The following is a 13663-nucleotide window of genomic DNA, read 5'->3' on the forward strand; positions in this document are numbered from 1 at the left end:
ACACTCCCAGGACAGGTACAGCATGGGGTTAGATACAGAGTAAAGCTCCCTCTACACTGTCCCATCAAACACTCCCAGGACAGGTACAGCACGGGGTTAGATACAGAGTAAAGTTTCCTCTACACTGACCCAGCAGTGAGGAGTGAGGGTGATTTGTCCGGGTCTGACGAACCCCCAGACAGAGCGCGATGCCTTTCCTGATGCCTCCCCTTCTCTCGGGTTTCAGGAAGACATCTCGAAGCTGCGTCGCAAGCTGGAGCGACAGAAAAAAGCCAGAAATGTTCACCAACTGTGACGAGATCCTGATGGAGGAGATCAAAGATTACAAGGTGAGTGATTTGACCTGGGGAGGGGACACTGGTGTGGGGGTAGGGATGGTGGGGTCGGTGAAGTGTGGCGGGGTGGGGGACTCAGCAGATCGATCCACATTCCGGGAGGAGCGGGCTGTCAGATCCACATCCATATAATGAGGGAGGTTGACTTGTCCAATTTTGTGGTAGTGGCTGGGGGAAGATTGTCATATCGGTCTATGTACCAACAGAAGGGAGTGTCTAAACCAGTCCATATTCCAGAGATGTTCGGATGGTGTAATCAGATTAGTTCACCAGTTGCTTTCGTCCAATTTCGGCGGCTGAGCTGCCAGATTGGCCCATTTTCTGGTGGGGGTGGTGGTGATGTTTGGATCAAAATAAATTCCAGTGCGTGGGGGAGATTTGCCCAGTTCCTGGGAGGGAGGATGGTGGGATCAATCAGTAATCCTGGCAGCAGGGGCAAGCTGGATTAATCCAATTTCTCAGGTTGACAGGGGCCATTTTTAATGGGAAGATGCTGTTGGGGGGGGAGAAGCCGGCTCTCTCCTTTAATATGGGGCTAGTGCTTGGATAGGACCAGTCCATTTTCTTCTTGCCCGAGTGTTGGGGAGGTGGGTGTGGAAAGCTTTGAAGGAGGATAGTGGGGGAACTGGAGTTCATTTTGAAGGGCTCGCACTCAGAGGGGACTGGTCCATTTTCTTCGCTAGTGGGTACAGGTGGATTGGTCCATTTTCCGAGGGGTTGGCCTTAATCACACACTCAGAATCATATTACTCAGGGATTGGGGCAGGGGATGATCTTTCCAAGGAATGAAAAGCTGCTCCCAAAATCTCACCTTGTGCTTCTCTCTCTCTCTCTCTTCCATCCCACACACACACCCGGGGACAGGCCAAGCTGACCTGTCCCTGCTGTAACATGAGGAAGAAGGACGCCGTGCTGACCAAGTGTTTCCACGTCTTCTGCTTCGAGTGCGTCAAGACCCGTTACGACACGCGACAGCGCAAGTGCCCCAAGTGCAACGCTGCCTTCGGGGCCAATGACTTCCACCGGATCTACATCGGCTGAGAGGCCACTCCCTCCCCACCCACACCCCACCCACACCCCCAACCCCTCAGGTGAGCAGAGCAGGGAGTGGGCGGCATTACCAGGGAGCACGGCTCCCAACATCAAGGACAGCTTTCGTGACCGCTTCCTCTGTCCCTTCTCCGCACGGCTCCTGTTCCCCCTACCCCGAAGTCCCGTCACCATGGCCCCAGTGAAGGACGCCATTGCTAGAGGTGATGGCGATGGTTTGTAAGTTTCTTTGTTTGCAACGTTGAAGTTCAGAATAAACGTGTGGATTGGGAAGCGAGGCCTGGGGCCTGTTTCTGTCAGTCACGTTGTTGCTGTTTTGACACTCAAGTCCCAGAGTGTCTCAGGGTCAACTGCGAATAGTTTCAGTCTCCAGAGACTGAAGTGTTTCCCTTGGCGGTAGTGCAACACAGGTTCGCTAGGTTCATTCCCGGATGAGAGGAGAGATTAACCAGAATGGGCCTATATGCTCTGGAGTTTAGATGAATGAGAGGTGATCTTATTGGAACTTATAAAAATTCTCGGAGGATTTGACAGGGTAGATGCCTAGAGGTTGTTTCCCCTGGTCAGGGAACCCAGAACATAGCCGCACTGTCTCAGAATAAGGGGTCAGCCATTTTGGACCGAGATGAGGAGAAACTTCTTCACTAGGTTGGAGTTCTCGATCCCAGAGAGCTATGGATGCTCCCTCATTGAATATATTCAAGACTGAGATGGATGGATTTTTGAATGTTAAGGAAATCAAGGTATATGGGAATAGTGCAGGAAGGTGGGGTTGAGATAGAAGATCAGCCACGGACTTGTTGAATGGCGGAGCGGGCCCAAGGAACTAAATGGCTTCCTCCTGCCCCTATTTCTTGGGCTCTTATGAATGTCATGGGCTCTGGTATTGAGGGAGTGCTGCACTGCCAGATGTTCAGTGATAAGGGAGTGCTGCACAGTCAGAGGTACCATCTTTCGGGAGGAGACATTAAACCGAGTCCCCATCTGACCCCTCAATGGGCATAAAAGATAGAAGATCCCAAGGTCATGACTGGAAGAAGAGCAGAAGTGGGTGGTGTGGGGAGTCCTGCGCCTGATATTTTGCCCTCAATCAACATCACTTAAACAGGCAATCTAGTCAATGTCACGTTGATTGTGGGATCTTGCTGTGCTTGAATTAGCTGCCATATTTCCTACATTACAACAGTGACCACGCCTCGAAGAAAATTCTTCATTAACTGTGAACCCTTTGTTGCATTCTGGAACGGTGAAATACCCAGTAGAATTCTTTCATACAAACAGGCACAAATAAGCACAACAACTGCTCAAAAGTCCCTTTATTGGGTATTGGAATAGGAATTTTCCTTCCTCAATCCGATTGGAGATGATTTATCCAGTTGCGGAGTCCAATCCTTTCACCAAATGGAGCTGATCTTGACCACATCGGATTTCAGGTCTGTCCTGGGTCCAGAAATAACATCTACCTGCTGAAAACGATGAAGTTAATTAACCCATAGTTTGAATTACAGCTCAGAAACAGCCTGGAATTAACTGGACCCTGGGGGACAGGGGCCTGGAATTAACTGGAGCCTGAGAGACTGGACCCTGGGGGACAGGGGCCTGGAATTAACTGGAGTCTGAGAGACTGGACCCTGGGGGACAGGGGCCTGGAATTAACTGGATCCTGGGGAACGGGCCTAGAATTAACGAGCCTGGGGAGATGGGGCCTGAAATCAAACGGAGCCTGGGGAGACAGGGGTCCAGAATCAACTGCAGCCTGGGGAAACGAGCCCAGGATTAACTGGAGCCTGGGGAGACGGGCCTGGAATTAACTGAAACCTGAGAGACAGAGGCCTGGAATTAATTAGAGCCTGGGGTACAGGGGCCAGGAATCATCTGGAGCCTAGGGAGTCGGGGGCCTGGAATCTTTTGGAGCCTGGGGTACAGGGGCCCAAAATTAACTAGAGCCTGGTGAGACATGGCCCTGGAATTAACTGGAGCCTGGGAAACAGGCAACATGGTGCTAGAATTAACTGGAGCCTGAGAGACAGGGTCTTGGAATTAAGTGGAGACTGGGGCCTGGAATTAACGAGCCTGGGAAACAGACAACAGGGTCCTGGAATTAATTGGAGCCTGGGAAAACAGAGGCCTGGAATTAATTAGAGCCTGGGGTACAGGGGACTGGAATTAACTGGAGCCTGGGGAAACATAGGGTCTGGAATTAACTGGAGCCTGGGAAATAAGTGACGGGGGCCTGGAATTAATTAGAGCCTGGGGTACAGGGGACGAATTAACTGGAGCCTAGGGGACAGGGTCTGGAATTAACTGAACCCTGAAAGACAGGGGCCTGGAGTTAACTGAGAACAAGGCCTGAGAGGAAGAATGAAGAGCATTGCGGATTTCAAACCTTTTTTCCTTCAGTCTCATCTCAGATTTAGCTTGCAAGCGGTGATCTTACTTTGTGGGTGCACTCGTCCCAGTTCTGACCATAAACAGTTTCTGATACTGTTGCTGCCTGGGGTGCCTCAGATAAGCCAGAAACTTGTCCATTTCCTCAGCAGTGATGTAACCTTTAGAATCACAAAATATTCCTGTTTGCATAGAGCCTTTCACCATCTCAGGTCGTCCCAAAGCCATTCCCCAGTTGATGACATAGTCTTTTTTATGGAGGGCCACCGCTGTTGTACTTTAGGAAACATAGAAACCAATTTACGCACAGGGTCCAACAAACAACATTGCAATAAACGACCAGAGCACCTGACTTTACAATTACCTGAGAGGGCAGACAGGACCTCAGTTTAGTGTCTAATCTGAAAGTTAGCCCCTCTGAAAGTGTGATGCCCCTTAAAGAATGTATCACTTCCCACCGTTATCCTTTTAACAGTGCAGTGCTCCCCACTACTGTCCCTCTGACAGTGGAGCGCTCCCTCAGTACTGACCCTCTGACAGTGCAGCACTCCCTCAATACTGTCCATCTGACAGTGCAGCACTGCCTCAGTACTTCCCCTCCAACAGTGCAGCACTCCCTCGGTACTGACCCTCTGATAGTGCAGCTTTCTCTCAGTACTGACCCTCTGACAGTGCAGCCTTCCCTCAGTACTGACTCTCTGACAGTGCAGCCTTCCTTCAGTACTGACCCTCCAACAGTGCAGCACTCCCTCAGTGCTGACCCTCTAACAGTGCAGCGCTCCTTCAGCACTGTCCATCTGATAGTGCACCACTCCCTCAGTGCTGACCCTCTAACAGTGCAGTGCTCCTTCAGCACTGTCCATCTGACAGTGCAGCACTCCCTCAGTACTGACCCTCTGATAGTGCAGCTTTCTCTCAGTACTGACCCTCTGATAGTGCAGCATTCCCTCAGTACTGACCCTCTGACAGTGCAGCTTTCTCTCAGTATTGACCCTCTGACAGTGCAGCACTCCCTCAATACTGTCCATCTGACAGTACAGCACTCCCTCAGCACTAACCCTCTGACAATGCAGCACTCCCTCAATACTGTCCATCTGACAATGCAGCACTCCCTCTGTACTGACCCTCTGACAGTGCTGCATTCCCTCAGTACTGACTCTCTGACAGTGCAGCACTCCCTCAGTACTGACCCTCTGACAATGCAGCACTCCCTCAGTACTGAACCTCTGACAATGCAGCACTCCCTCAATACTGTCCATCTGACAGTGCAGCACGCCCCCTGTACTGAACCTCTGACAGTGCAGCACTCCCTCAATACTGTCCACCTGACAGTGCAGCACTCCCTCAGTACTGACCCTCTGACAGTGCAACACTCCCTCAATACTGTCCATCTGACAGTGCAGCACTCCCTCTGTACTGACCCTCTGACAGTGCTGCATTCCCTCAGTACTGACTCTCTGACAGTGCAGCCTTCCCTCAGTACTGACCCTCTGACAATGCAGCACTCCCTCAGTACTGAACCTCTGACAATGCAGCACTCCCTCAATACTGTCCATCTGACAGTGCAGCACGCCCCCTGTACTGAACCTCTGACAGTGCAGTACTCCCTCAATACTGTCCACCTGACAGTGCAGCGCCCCTAGCACTGTCCATCTGACTGCAGCACTCCCTCAGTACTGACCCTCTGACAGTGCAGCACTCCCTCAATACTGTCCATCTGACAGTGCAGCACTCCCTCAATACTGTCCATCTGACAGTGCAGCGCTCCCTCAGCACTGTCCATCTGACAGTGCAGCACTCCCTCAATACTGTCCATCTGACAGTGCAGCAGTCCCTCAGTACTGACCCTTTGACAGTGCAGCACTCCCTCAGTACTGACCCCCTGACAGTACAGCACTCCCTCAGTACTGACCCTCTGACAGTGCAGCACTCCCTTAGTATTGACCCTCTGACAGTGCAGCACTCCATCACCAAGTATACGGTCTACGTGATACAGTGGAGATATGGCCAGCAGCTCATCTCGGGACCAAATAGGCCACTGAGGTTGTGCAATAGGAAATTGAGGTCCTAGAGGGACGATTCTTTATATTTCAGTCTCCATTACCCACCCAACATCCTCTGTCGCATGAGGCTGTTGACGTATTGCTGGTAGAGGCTCCTGCGAAGGGATGCAGCATTGTAGATTGTGAAGATGCTGTATAGGTATCTCTGCTGTCCGATACTGAGGTCCTGGAGGAGACACATCAACTTAATCTGAGTGATCAATCAATGCGGTTGACGCTTAACTACTCTAAAGGGCAATTAGCGATGGGCAACAAATGCTGGCCCTGCCTGCAAGACCCACATCCCGTGAAAGAATAAAGAGTAAGATTCGCCTGCCGAAGAGGGAAAGCCTCGGAGGGATTTACAAAGACTCGCTCAGCAGTAACTCAAGGACTGCGATCTCTGTCTCTGAGTTCAGGACCCATCATATCCCTCTCCCATCACTATGACCTTTCCTACAACGTCCACAACTTCGCCCCTATCCACCCCTGCCTCGGCCGATTGGCTGCTGAAACGCTCAGTGCGTCTCCGACACCTGCAAAATCCATAGGAATGAGGGGGGTCTCAGTCGCAGGATTGGGGGTTGGTTGACTGTTTCCGACTCAGATGAGGAGGAAATTTCTTCGCCCAGAGATTGTGAAACTTTGGGATTCTCTACCCCCAGTGAGCTGTGGATGTTCAGTCAGTGAGAATGTTCAAGACTGGGATTGATAGATTTGTGCACACTGAGGGACTGAAGCAATATTGGAACCGGGGTGGGAAAGTGGAATTGAAGGAGATGATTAGCCACGATGTTATTGAGAGTGGCAGAGCAGGCTCTCAGGGCCTAACGCCCTCCTCCTGTTTTTAACTCTTCTCTTACAAAGCCAACAATGGAAGAAACAGAGAACTCGATGGGCTGAATGGCCTCCTTCTGTGCTGTAGCAACACTATGACTCACCTTCAGGAGTGAACCTTCCAGCATTGATTGGGGAATCTTAACTCTTCTCATCATTCTGTCGAGGCCAGCGGGGATTGGACAGCAAGCGTTGCCCGTTTGACCTCTTCTCCCTCCAGGCGATGGAGAATGATTCTCGATTGGCTGAGATGGACAGAAATGTGAGAGAGAGCAGGAGTATACTGTGGGGGAAAATGTGAACTTGCCCACTTTGGCAGGAAGAATAGAAAACCACCGTATTATTTGAATGGAGAGAGATCGTAGAACCCTGTGTTACAGAGGGATCTGGATATCCTGGTACAAGTGATTAGGAAGGCACATAGAATATCATCATTTATTGCAAGGAGAATGGAGTACAGAAGTAGGGAAGTTTTGCTACAGTTGTGTAGGGCGTTGGTGATACCACATCTGATGTGTTGTGTTTAATTTTGGTCTCCTTACTTATAAAGAAAACTGCATTGGAAGCAGTTCAGAGGAGGTTTACTCAGCTGATTCCAGGGATTAAGGGGTTGTTTTATGAAGAAAGATTTTGCAGGTTGGTCCTGCATCTATTGGAGTTTAGAAGAACCAGAGGTGATTTTATTGAAAGACATTGGAACCTGAGGGGACTTGACAGGGTGGGTGCTGAGAGGATGTTTCTCCTGGTGGGAGAGACTAGAACTAGGTACACAGTTTAAAAATAAGGAGCCTTCCATTTCAGATGAGGAGGAATTTCTTCTTTCAGGGGGTCTTTAATCTTTAGAATTCTCTCCACTGACAGCAGTGGGAGCTGGGTCATTGAATATATTCAGGGCTGAGTTCGATAGATTTTTAATTGACAAGGGAGTTAAGGGTTAGGGGGAGGCAGACAGGAAACTAGGGTTGAGGCCACAATCAGATAAGCCATGTTCTTATCAAATGGTGGAGCAAGCTCAAGGTGCCAAATAGCTTAATCCTGCTCCGAATTCACATGTTCGTATGTTTGGCGTAAGGATTGCTCCGGGCCTCCATTTGATGGTTCAGTAATGGACAACAGCAACACTTGCATTCATATAGCACCTTTGCACTCATCGAGACTCGACAGTTCCAACATTCTCCTGGCCAGTCTTGCATCATCCGTCCTCTGGAAACTTTAGATCTTCCAGAACTCTGCTGCCCTGTATCTGAACTCTCTAAATCCCAATCACCCATCATTTCCTGTACTACACTAGCTCTCAGTCTGGTAATGGCTTGATTTTACAATTCACATCCTTTTCTTCGAATCCCTGCATGTTGTCACTGACACCCCCTATCTCCTGTAACCTCCTCCCTACACCTCTCCCTATCTCTGTAACCTCCTTCAGCCCCTACACCCCTCCCTATCTCTGTAACCTCCCTACACCTCTCCCTATCTCTATAACCTCCTCCAGCCCTTGCACCCCTCCCTATCTCTGTAATCCCTTCCATCCCCTGCACCTCATCATCTCTGTAATCTGTGATAACGCAGCACTTCCTCAGTACTGTTCCTCTGATAGTGCAGTACTCCCTCAGTACTGCCCCTCTGACAGTCCAGCACTCCCTCAGTACTGACCCTCTGACAGTGCAGCACTTCCTCAGTACTGTTCCTCTGACAGTGCAGCACTTCCTCAGTACTGACCCTCTGACAGTGCAGCACTTCCTCAGTACTGACCCTCTGACAGTGCAGCACTTCCTCAGTACTGTTCCTCTGACAGTGCAGCACTTCCTCAGTACTGTTCCTCTGACAGTGCAGTACTCCCTCAGTACTGCCCCTCTGACAGTCCAGCACTCCCTCAGTACTGACCCTCTGACAGTGCAGCACTCCTTCAATGCTGTCCCTCTGACTGTGCAGCACTCCCTCAGTGCTGTCCCTCTGACTGTGCAGCACTCCCTCAGTGCTGTCCCTCTGACTGTGCAGCACTCCATCAGTACTGCCTCTCTGACAGTGCAGACCTCCCTCAGTACTGACCCTTTGACAGTGCAGCAGTCTCTCAGTATTGTCACTCACAGTTTCTCTGATTGCAGCCTCCTCAGTCTCAGTCACTGAGCAAGGAGTGTAAACAAATCAGGCGCTGGGCAACGGGGAGCCTGATTGGGAGGAGTCACTGTGAGGACAATGAGCTGGAATTGCAAGAAGTTTCTCAATCTCTACAAGGCAGACAGGGTTAGAACGGAGAGAGCTGGTCAAAATCCTTCACATTTCAGTCACTGCTAATAGTCTCGACTGGCCAATGCGAGAGAAAGGGAGCGAGAGAGACAGAAACAGGCAGCGAAAGACAGACAGAGAGAGACAGATGGAGTCAGAGATAGAGACAGGAAGCGAGAGTGTCACACATAAGTAGTTGTGATATGGATTTTGTAAATAAAGCCCCATTTCAAAAGGACACAAGAAGCGTTGAAGATGGTTGCCAAAAGTCACCTGACCTTTTCCACTGCAACGTGACTAAGCTTTCAGAATGTTCCAAGTGGGTTGCAGGTTGGCATATCCAGACATGCAGAGACATTTGAAATTCAATTCGCATTTCCACCAGGGTAAACCGAAACTCAATGTGGCTTCCTTGGAGCTGTGAATAGTTCTTCCTTATCTCCTCGAACTTGGGAGAAGGGGAAACCATTGAAGTTAATGGCTGAGACCTTTAAAAGGCCACTGTGCCTCGACCTTGCCCACACAAGATGGCCACACAAGATGGCTGCCGATAGCAGAAATAGAAACGCGATGACGTCACTCCACTGCACCCTGATATGTCCCTGAGGCGTTGTTGCCCGTGGTAGAAATTCATTCTTTCACCTCATTCATCACGTTAAAATGTAACTGTGCTAGACTGCTTTATATGAACAGTTCCACGGATCAAGGTGCAGCGCCAGTTAAAGCTACAGCCTATTTTTTGTTGCTTCACACAAGTTGTAAATCTCTGGCTAACGTAACTCAACATCTGCACAAATGTTTCAGTCTCTCTAAATTTAATCTTTTTTCACAATCTTTTTTATTACTGACTCCAAGGAAAAGATGGCAGTCGATACTGGTTTTTGTCCCCTTTTAAGGAATTTTCTTCCACTATTACAAAAATCCTTCTAAACCTGTAAGGTTACCCCACTGGCGTAACAGAGTAAAACACTACAACTGCGCATGCAAGGCTTTGGTGATGAACTCAGCCTTAAATGGTTAATTACCTTGTCTAAAATGACAATGGGACTATGCCTTCCCAGACTAACTCGATATCTAATATGGAAGCACGATTTGACAGTTTGGGGTAGCAGCTATTTTAAGTTTTTGAACTGTATAGAGTCTGGCTGCGAACAACCATTTTGTGTGCAGAACCAGCTTGGACAGCATGAGAGAGAGACCTTGAAACAGAGCCTGCTTCTCAACTGGGAGAGACCGAGGAAGGCTCCCAGAAACAGACTGCTGTACTAAATCAGGCTATCAGGGACCATCACCTGCAGTACAGCAAAAGTGAAAACAGGAGCCTTCACCTCACTCCCAGGACCCATTCTGCTGGTTGAGTCCACCCGCAAAGGCAGCTCCAACTCTTCAACTGCAGAAGCCATCACAGCCGCTAAAACCAAACCTCAAGTTTAAACACCTTCACTTCGGAAAGGCCCGCAACGATATCTCGCAAAGACTGATTTTAAATCTCATCTTTAAGTATCTTTTTTATCTTTACCTGCATTTTACTCTTTGTATCCATTTTATTTAATAACTTTATCACTTTTACTCAAATAACTTTCAGCAGTAATTTTGTAATAAACTAACCTTTTTGTCTTGTTTAAGAATAAAGCTTGTCTGCTGGATTATTTTTAAATTGAGCTCTTCACACATTAAAAGGGGCCTACATACACACACACACACACAAATTCTTAGTCACGGACCACTTTAAGGAAATGCTTTTTACATGGTCATGTCAGAGAAAAACAAAGACAGGCAGTCAGAGAGACGGAGTGAAGAGACAGAGTGAAAGACAGGGAGACAGAGACAGAGGGTGAAGAGATGGAGTAAAGAGAGAGAGAAACAGGTAGTAAAGAGACAGGGAGCCAGAGAAAGGCAGTGAAGAGAGAGTGAGAGACAGAGACAAGCAGTGAAGAGATGGAGTGAGGGAGAGAGACAGAGGTAGGGGGTGAAGAGACAGGGGCTGGGATTTTCTGTGCCTGCCAGTGTCGGGCGTATTTGGTGGCGTGAGTGGACAATATGGCACGATCGGTTTCACGACAGCATGAAACCAGTTCACGATCGTCTGCTCAGCCCGCTAATGGCATCGGGAACCTCATTGTAATACATCAGCATATCATTATTAGGCCTGCCTGCTGGAATTGCACCCCCCGCACCACCACTGGATCGTACACCCATGTCGGCGGGAAAGCATGCCGGTGTAGAACATGTCTTGACAACTGATGTGCAGAAGTCGGGACTTATCTGCCAGGGCTTTGCTCACATCGCAAACATCTGAGGAGCAGAAGTCCGATACCAATGGCACACTGGAGGAACGTCCATGGCATGCTGGGTGGATTCATGGACATGGCTCCGCTGCGAAGCAGTGCAAGGAAGTCACTATTAGTGCTCAAAACAGGTGATGACCGAGTGGTTGGGAGAGGAAGGGCTAGGATCGGCTGGGAGAGGAAGAGGTGTTGGGTGGGGTTAGGTTGGGAGGGGGGAATGAAGGTGTCAGGATGGGTGACGTTGGAATGGGAAATTAAGGTGTCAGGATGGGGTGACGGGAGGGAGGAATGAAGGTGTCAGGATGGGGTGAGGTTGGGAGGTGGGGAGATGGGGGAGAAGACAGCCACTGGAGAGGTAGGTGTAAGGGGGGTTGGAAGGTGCAAGAGAAGGAGTGAAGAGAGGGGACAGTGTCCAGACAGAGGAAGGGATGCGGAGAGGGGCGCATGTCCAGAGGGAGGAAGGGGTGCAGAGAAGGGAGGGTTCCCAGGGGGAGGAAGGGGTGTGGAGAGGGGAGGAAGAGTGAAGGAAGAAGTAACAGTGAAGGAAGGGGTTGGGAGTAAGGCTGGAGGAAGCAGAGAGACTGGAGGAAGAGGTAAGGCTGGAGGAAGGAGTCAGGGGGAGAGACTAAGTGTGGCGGAAGAGGTGACGGTGGAGCAAGGGGTCAGGAAGGAAGAGGGACTAAGCGGGTGGTGGGAGGACTGGGGTGGGAAGGAGTTCTGTGGAGAAGGAGAGGTGTGGTGGGGGGAAGTGCATGTGCACTGGAGGGGTTGGATTGGTCCACGTCTGCTTCCTGGGGAGTGAACTCAGGATGGGCTTGGTATGGACGATGGGCGGGAATGAAGGAGGGCAGAGTGAGGTGGGAGGGTGAGGGTTCGACTGTAGCGATAGAAGGGATGGTGAGGATTGTTGGCGGGGACCCGGAGGCAGACATGGACCCTGGGGGTGGGAAGGAGGAGGTCGGGGGGATTACTGTGGATGGGGGTGGGATTTTCAGGGAGGAAGGGAATGTGCACATTTGTCTCACGGAAAGGGGTTGTGGCTGGTAGGCCATGGAAGGGAGGTGGTAGGTGATGCTGGCGGTGTCAACTGTGATGGGGGAGAGGAAATGGATGACCGGGGGAGGGTAAAAGACAGGGAGCGCACAATGCAGCGAAACCAGACCGTGCTTGCTAAATCGAAAGGGAAACAAGTCATGGTGGGTGAGATCAGTGGGCGGGTGGAGATGAAGATCAGCTGAGATGGATAACTGAAAGTGAACCCTGGCAGCATTCAAAATGCTCAGGACATTGAGAAGAGTGTGATATGGGAAGGATCTGTGTGCGTGGGAGAGTACTTGCACAAGGGTCTGAAAGGCCTTGCCCCACACACACACACACACACACTTCCCTCCTGAATCACTCGTGGGCCGGCTGCTCCCCCTGCGGTGACAGGTCTTCCAGGCTGCTTATTTCCATCTCTTCACTGGAGCAGGAGTCCTCTTGGCTGCAGATGAGGATGTGGATGGAGCTGAGGGACTGGCTGCCTGAGGGCGTTGGTCCCTTGGCAGAGCTCTCTGTGAACCAAAGTAGAGATAAGTAGTGCATGGCAGCAGAGTTGAAGGCAGGAGAGAGAGCACTCACATTTGCATTGAGGGAGGGATGATATGGTGCAGAATCCTCAAATTGGGGGTGGTGGTTTTGCCGCCGGCTTCACTGTCGCCACAGGCAGGATCCACATCCTCACCAGTCAGCACAATGGAATGCTCTTCAAAGTGAGCGAGAGGCCTAATGTGGGCCACTCCACCCACGGCCTGGGACCTCTCCCTGCTGATGTAAGCAGGCTTCTCCTGCATGAAAACAGATGCAGAGTGTGAGCAGCACACATGGCACTGCATGGAATGTTTGTGTGGTGAGCGGAGCCATGGACAGGAATGAGGATGTGAGCTTGAGAGGGTATGAGCCTGATGGAGATGTGAGGGTGTGTGTGAGAGTTAGTGGTGTTGTCCCTTGAGGTGTGAGATCCCTGTGGATGTGTGATGGGTTTGTGAGTGTGTGAGTTGAGAGCGATAAGAAGAGTGAGTTACCCTGATGGAACGGATGAGACCCTTCATCCTGTAGCTGCACTGGGTGGCTGTCCTCTTTTGCAGGGCATTGGAACTGACCACTGCTGCCACCACTTCCCAAGCCTGGTTGGTAACACTGCTGCCCATCCTGTGGCCAGAGCAGGGGTAGAGGACATCGTGGTGGGCACCCATGGCATCCAAAAGGCGTTCCAGTGACACACCACTAAACCTGGGGGATGCAGTCTTCTTGCCTTTCGTAGACATCTTCCCTGCAGTAGTTGTGGCCTGGAAGTACCGAGAATTGTGTGCGCGGCTGGACTTTAAAAATGGTGCCCGGCATGATGAAGCGGTGAGGTGATTGTTAATGAAAGCCCGCCTGCTATTGAAATGGCATGTTTCCTGGGAATGTATAAATAATGTGACGGGATTGGGACAATACAGCACGAAAACTCGCCATC

The 13663-nt window shown here is 50.4% G+C and overlaps 1 long non-coding RNA gene across 1 annotated transcript; it reads left to right on the forward strand.

Annotated features, from left to right (window-relative positions):
• The first annotated feature begins 223 nt into the window (after positions 1 to 223).
• Positions 224 to 1662, forward strand: LOC144695793 (uncharacterized). Its single transcript, XR_013580019.1, has 2 exons — positions 224 to 329; positions 1200 to 1662. It is a non-coding gene; the product is annotated as an uncharacterized LOC144695793 (long non-coding RNA).
• Positions 1663 to 13663: the final 12001 nt, after the last annotated feature.

The sequence above is a fragment of the Cetorhinus maximus genome, chromosome 21 (assembly GCF_964194155.1).
Source record: "Cetorhinus maximus chromosome 21, sCetMax3.hap1.1, whole genome shotgun sequence".
Lineage (NCBI taxonomy): Eukaryota > Metazoa > Chordata > Chondrichthyes > Lamniformes > Cetorhinidae > Cetorhinus > Cetorhinus maximus.